Here is a 7,957-nt window from a genome sequence, read left to right on the forward strand (position 1 = left end):
AATGGTAACCAATAGCCTGCTCTACAAGGGTTGTTAAAATATGTTTGAGTAAAGAGGAGGGTTATACCCCCCTCTACAGGGGAAGGCAAAACTCCTGACACCTGTGCCAATATCTATCATGTCTGTTTCAATTTGGAAAGTTCCATTTTATCTTTAGGGAAAACCAAAGGCTAGTAAATATTTAAAAATATTTTTAAATATACACAAAAAGTTAGGATGATGAAAAGAAAAATGAAGTCTAATTAAGAGTTTTGATATTCCACAGGGAAACTATTTTCTAAAAATCTGATCAACTATATATTATTCAGACTGAACCTGTATTTTTCTTCTTTTTTTTTTAAATACATGTACATTATACTTTTGTTTCCACCCATATAACTTTACCTTTCAAATGATAAATGAATGGGGCCCATCTATAATAAGCAGGCTGAAGCATATTAAGTATTTCCAGTAGTGAGAATGCTGTTAGGTAATCTGGCTACAGACCATAATAAAGTCAACGTAACATATACTACCAAAATAGATCTGAAAGTTAAATGCAGAGTAATCCATACTACAATAAAGTTAGTGTACGACTTTTAATAGCCTCCCAGTTGTCAGAAATAAAAAAAGGAAATGGAAATATTGATTTTTTTTTCTGAGAGGCCTATAAAAATAAAAGTTCTGCAATTCCAGTTTATATTTCCATATAGAAAATTACCACTTGGGGATGTCGAAAATGACAACAGTGTAAAAAATAAAAATATTGAGAGACATAAATATTCCTTGGAGGGCTTTCCCATACAGCAGAAGAGGTCTTACTTGACTATCCTACTTTCATCAGTAAAACTCTTTGATTGTAAAAACTGAGACCATAGTCTAGCGATCTTGTATGTAACCATGAAAAAAACAATAGCACTGATCTCCAAATACTAAACCTTAAAATACACAAAGTCCTGCTCTGTTTCCTTTGTATGTATGTACAGCTTCCTGTTCAAAATCCCATATACGAAAATAAAATGTTTACTTCATGTATATCTCTCTACAGGTTTGTTTTTCTTCTTTTATTAAACGTTTCCGGTAATATGGTAGAATGACATAAAGGAGCTAGACTGACAATCATCTTACAATTAAACTATGTTCCATTTCTGAGGAGCAAGAGTTGTTTGGTAATATCTTTTATTGGGTCAACTGTATAGCTAGGAGAGCTGTTAAGACAAGCTTTAGGACACAAAGGCTGCTGACAGACATGACAACACACCCCAAAAACATTGCTTTCAGAAGAGAAAACATATTTAGTTTGACCCACTTCCCCAGTGTCTGTATAGATTGGGCACTTCAGCAGGGTTTTTTGGTGCTGTTATCTAAAGTTGATTCAATCAGCCATTAAATAAAAGCACCAAAAAGCCCTGCTGAAGCACCTGATCTATACAGACATTGGGTGAGCTGGGTCAAAATAACGCAATACCTCTTCTGGGCATGTGCTGCACTCAGTGCAGGGGCGCACTGAGCTGAAAGTAAAGCGCCATTTTTTTTTCTACATCTGTAAACAGCCAAAGTGCCCTTCTTAAAGCCTGGGGAAAAAAGCAGATTCTGTCTAAGATAAGTACAAGATAGTATAATGACTTTTATTGAATTCTGTTATGTAAATGAAAATAGTGACTATAAGAGGAGGAAGTGAGCATTTAAACCTGTAGAGCACTGAGGACTTATCAGAAGTAGCTACAAAACAAGTAAATGGCATCTGGAATAGATAACATGATTATGTAAAAAGACTAGGACCATATAAAAAGGAAGATGGTTGTTATTACCCATGGAGTACAGAGAGGTTAGCAGAAGGAGCAGGGAAATTTTAATAGGTCATAGTACTATTATCTGTGTTCAGTCCATGTTTTTATCATCCAGCAAAGTTATGAATTTTTATTCTCAGGTTCATCTTCTGAATGTGAGGTCAGAGGTGGAGTGGTTGCTCTGTTAAAAGCGTTCTCCCACTGCCGACTGAATGTTTTTATCCTATATCATTTTTCGATGAGAGTTCATTCTGGAGCATAGTGATTGTTTAGTTTCATCCACACAGTTTCCACAAGGGCGTTTGCTGATTTTTTGAACCTTGAAAAGACATAGCTCAAACTTCAGGGAAAACTTTCAATAAAACAGAGAGAGTGGAGCTAAATGATAGAAGGTGTTGATATCATACTGATGTTCAGGTATTCTAGTGGTATTTAACTTTTAATAACTGCAAGAAGAAAAATATGAATCATGAGATCTCTTTTTCTTTTGATGAATGAAGATGCTGCCTTTGCAGAACAGAGACGGCAAAGTACATCCTATCTAGCAGGGAGTGAGGGGATGGTAAATCAAAATAAGCAGTTTTGAGCTACTGATCTAATCTGAATTAATTTAATTACAGGATTATATTATGTGCTTGCCAGTGACAGAAGGGAAACTATGACCCTTCCGGTCCACTGTTCTTAAGTCTTTCATGAAGCACTGTAAACAAGAATGTTAATAATGTCTTAGTTACATTTCCTGGGTTCCTGTTAGCTGAAAAAAAAATTGTAGTTGGATCTGGGAATAAAACATAAAAAATTGTTCTTTGTCTAGTTCTGTATAAACAGATACTTTTTGTCATCATTCTATTTATTCTCCAAATATGAACATTATTTTTGTTCTCTTAATACTTTTTGCATCATTTTACTGGGCAATGTGGGGAGAGGGGGAGTTTAAGTTTCTTTCTTGCAGAATAATCAGCAAAGGTTTTGTTTTTTTCCTAAACACTGTAGTGTCTTTTTACCCTGACCTGGTGCCAAGAATGTATCTCGTTTGGCCTTTAAATAAACAAACAAGCAGTCACTTGCTTGTCTTCAGTACTTTCCTATAAGCCAGTGATGCAGAAAATTTATAACAGCATTTCTACTACATCCTCATGATCTTTCAATTGTGCAGTCACCTTATTTGGTTTGCCTTCAGGCAAGTCTCTCATTCACTCATCAACTGACTTCTTCCACAGTACTAATTCTATCTTACAGTTCATTACCCCAACCCTGACATTCTGTTGTGCGAGAAAGAGTTTCTGTTGCCAATGAATTCCTCATTTTTATTACCAAAATGTATGGCATATTTTAGTGGCTGCTTGAGAAGCCTGCTAAAAAACAGAGTACAGAAGTGCTATTTTATCCTATATCCATGTTGTTTAATTCCTTTTTCTTTTAGCTATCCAGAGTTTTATTGTGTATCTGAATTCAAGGTGTATTCCTAGCAGTTGAAAACAAAATACTTGCACCTACTGAAAAATTAAAGTTCTTTTATATTTACTTAAACAAAAAAATCATAAATTCTCACTCCTGCCCAGATTTTTGTGAATTACACCAGAGAAGACTTTGTCACATTGAATATTTACAGCAGGGAAATTAAGCAACTCAGTTTGAAGGCTATAATACATCTTTGAAATAGAAGAAGGTTACTCGAGTGCTTGCTTTTAAAAATATATTTATTCATTCATTTTTCAGGAAAAACAGACAAAAATGCAATGAACAAGCCATTTCAATTACTACAACTATTCATATAGACCAAGCTATTGCCACTGGAAACACTGTCTATCCTTGTTAAGCAGGAGTAAAGAAGAATATAATTTCTTGCCATCTTACTGTCACACATATTTAAATTTAAAAACCTATCCCTAATTTGAACCCATCTCTAAGATTAAATTCATTTCAAGTCTAATTTAGAGGACGTTTCCAAAATACCATCTTCTGTTCCTTGCATTTTTTACCTGTAGACATAAAAAGAGGAAAGGACACTGAATTTAAGAGCTCTACCTAAGGGAATAGAGCTAGTCAATAGCAAATCTTGGAATAAAACCCAGGTCTTTGGTTTCTTATTTCAATGCCTTATTTTCTTCTGGAACATGTCTCCCTATGTAGTAGAAAAAAAGGCTTAATAAACCTCAAGATGTTATACCACCTCTGGAACTAACTTGCCTAAAGTATGTAACTGAGAATAAATGAAATAGTTTGTAAAACAAGCCTGAACCTCAGACCAGACCTTGAAATGAACTGATTAATAAATAATAACAAATACCTGATAGGAATTTCAATCAAGATTGACATACTTCTGAGGGGCTGGAGGTAAAAAAAAAAAAGAAAGAAAGAAAAGAAAAGAAAAAAAGAGAGAAAAAACTGTTAGGGGACTGTTGCCTCTGTTGTGAGATACAGAGTATGAAATAAGGGACTGCTGAATCAAAGAAGAGTTTAGTGAAAGGAGGCTGGATTGACTGGCTTGCTTGAAAAGAGGGAACTGGGGGAAAAGGAAACTCAATATCAGTGTGCCCACTGCCAGCCTGAGGCTGCTCCACCTTGGCTCAAAATGCTGCTGTCCCAGGCACATGTGTAGATGTGTGCAGTTAACTCCAGTGCAAACTGTGCCAGAGTTTATTCTGTCACCTTAATAGCCCATGTAGATGCACCCAGTGAGACTATTAAACTTCATAAGCCCCTCCATCCCTCTATCAGGAGATTTTAACAGGACATTAGGCTCACCTGGCCTACCTATTCATTCCTCCTCTCTCTTACATCTGCCCATAGTCTTTGAAGTTTACAAAGAAAGTTTTGGTCAACATAAACCAATATTTCCAATAATTATTGTCTCTCTGTGTAATACATTTTTATAAGCCAAAATGTTCTTAGACATGGTTGTGGTTTGCACGGCACAAAAGACAAGAGAAGCCATTGTCAATCACAGTCCTCAAGCTGCAAAATGTCACACTTACTGGTAGTTCAGTTCAAGGGAAAATAAATACATAAAGCTTCTAAAGCCTGAAGGATGACAAACCCATAGCAATATACCTGCTTCATAACAGTTCACATAACCGGCTATAGAGTTTTGGGAGCCATTTCAGGGATGGTGTAACCTTCTCCTGAATGCCTGATCTCTGGAGCTACAATCCCTTCAATCAGGCAACTCCCACATTCTTCAAAGACAGAAGTGGCCAAGTATACCAGCCTGGCTCTAAGTTAGCTTGTCCCTTCCTTCATAATGTGCCCATTTACTGCTGTAATGGGTTGGAAGGAATACTTCATCTAGTAAATTATGTGTAATCATACTGACCTCTAGTGGATAAATGTTATCGTCCTCCAGTGGCTATAGCCCAAATTGAATATATTACATATTACATAAGACACTAGGATAATACTGACGCTCATTTCTTGATAGCAACAGCCATTATTGTGGTACTTATATTAGTCTCTTATACTTAGCATAGGAACAAGTCACTTGAGAATGGTGGCTACAGAGAATGCCTTGCAAATGTTAAGACTTATCCTATTGAATAATTTATAAGAAGTTACCTTGGTATTCACAAGACTTCCCTGTATCAACTATGAAGCAATTAAGTGAAGATCATGGGAATGGTATTTGTTCACAAACACTAAATATCAACCTTTTGAGAGGGATTAATCACTGTTCCTCTACACAAGTATGGGAGCTTTATAAGTTACAACATCAATATTCATATAGAAATTTATATGCACTACTTTTATGGAGAGTAGTTTTAATACTCTAAAATAATCCATAGAATAGTAAGAATAATGCTCTACTCCCTCTTTACAAATTCTCTTCTCTTTTTTCCCTTGCTTCCAAATATTATGCATACTTTTCCATGTATAAATGTAAGCATTTATCCTATGCTGCCACTGCTCATTATATTTCTATGCTTCTCACATTGCAGCTTCATCGAATCTCTATGAAGCTATTTCCTGACATTTTCTATCATTATATAATGAGACCACTTCACTTTTAATGAAGATATGATAAAAAACAGCACAAGAAACCAATTTATTAGTTTTATTACTTGAACCAACTCAGATTCAAAGGAAATGTGGATTTAGTTCTGACTCTTTTCACAAAATCAATAGAATGGTTTAATAGTTTCATAACTTCTTATGTCATATAATCATACCAAAGGGAAAAAAAATGTATTAATAGATGCATTTGTACCAGTCCATTTCCAAGAAGTCCTACAATATAGTTGATTAAACCAACATCTTTTTTTTAATAGGAACTAGTTTTTAAAAGTCAAGTACTTTATATGACTAATATGGTAGGAGTACTTGAAATGATATTGTTGTCAACAATAACATTTTTTCTTGAACTTTATCTGATTATTTGATAAATGTATCAGTAAAAGTTGTAGAAATTCAGATAAGCACTTCATAAATTGGAGACTTACTCAGATTTCCCTGAAAGTCTTTGTTAGAAAAAAAATATATAAAAATTTAAGTAGATGAGCTTTATCAAGATTTCTGATACCTGATGATAGCAATGGGTGCTTGTAGACATGCTTGTCTATGAGCTACCAGTGGGGCAGCTAGCAGCTAGCTGAGTGCTAGCTGCCACACCAGCAGATCGGGGCATGGGGCTGGGACCTGCCCCTGCCCAACCCAGTTCCTAGCCCCTGCCCTCTGTGAGTGCAGACCTGGGTGGGGAACAGGGAAGAAGCTGGAGAGCTTGTTCCCTGTTCAGCTCCATGAGCACAGAGCTGGGTAAGGAACAAGCTGGGGGGCTTTTCCCTGCTCAGCTCTATGAGCATGGAGCAGGATGGGGAACAGGCTGGGAAGCTTGTTCACCACTCAGCTCTGTGCCACACTCATGGAGCTGAGCAGGGAACAAGATCCCCAGCCTGTTTCCCACCTAGCTCCATACTCACGGAGCTGAGTGGGGAACAGGCTCCCCAGCCTCCCCTGTAGGGAGCTCCCAGCACCAGCTCTGCACCACAGGGCCAGTGCTGGGAGACTCTTATCTTCCAGTGCCAGCTCCACAGTTGCAGGGCCAGTGCTGAGCGAGAAGAATCTGCCAACAACAGCTCTGCAGTTGTGGGGCTGGCTCTGGGAGTTAAAGATCTCCCAGTGACAGCCCCACAACTGCCAAGTTGGTGCTGGGAGATAAGGATCTCCCAGTCCTCCGCGCCCTGATCACAATCTTGGACTGGGGGGCTTGGAGCTCCCTGCTGCCTGGGCAGGGGCACATAGTTCCCACCCAGGCTCCTATGGCAGAGTCCACGCGTCGCCCCTGCCCAGACCCCTTGTTGGTTTAAGTTAATCAGACTCCCCCAGCATCCCAGCATACTCTCTTGGCTGGGCAGGGTTCTCTGCTCTGCTGGTCCCCCCCACCCTCTGCTCATTGGCTGTAACTCCAGCAGAGACTGCAGGTGTCTGCCTGGCTTCTGCCTCCCCACCCTGTCTCCCCTCTGATCTTGACTAGCATCTCCAGGCATTACTGTAAAACAAGTAAACACTTATAGTGTTATACTCAGCTGAACCACAGTTTAAACAAAGATATAAAAGTTTTTAAAGTATTCAAAACAGAAGAAGTTTATCACTGTTAAACATGTTAGTTCATACATTTTAATATATGGTAGTAATTAAAAAAACAACTTATGTCATGGTATAAGGCACTGCTTGATCACTTTCACCTTGCAAAAAAATCAAATTATGTATATTATGTTTAATGATATTAAACTTGGAGCTTTGTTTATATTGACATTAATGGCTGGGAAGCTATGCCTGTAAAATTATTTTTATGCATCTCTTTTGCATAAATTTTACTGTGTAATGATTTTAGCTAAAAATTAACATATAAATACTTTAGTACTTAACAGAGACTCTCCACTGTGTATAAAATGGAAAGTCTCATCAAGACTGCATACAAAAATGAAAACAAGCATTGCTGTTATTAAGCTCTACAGCAGAAAATCTTTTCTCTATAGAGTTTATAAAGTAAGTGGTAGTTTTTTTAGCGTACCAATAGTTCCATGCAGTGATTTCTAACAGAATAAAGTACCTGGCAGTGGTTTTCAAAACAAGAAAGACATCTGCCACTTAGGGAATGAAGGCGTATTAGTAATATTCAGGTATGCAGCAGCAGACTCCATTGTACTTTAAGTTTTTCTTTTGTTTTTATAAACAAATGCAATACAGGAACT

This window comes from Alligator sinensis, unplaced genomic scaffold (assembly GCF_000455745.1).
Source record: "Alligator sinensis unplaced genomic scaffold, ASM45574v1 scaffold116_1, whole genome shotgun sequence".
Lineage (NCBI taxonomy): Eukaryota > Metazoa > Chordata > Crocodylia > Alligatoridae > Alligator > Alligator sinensis.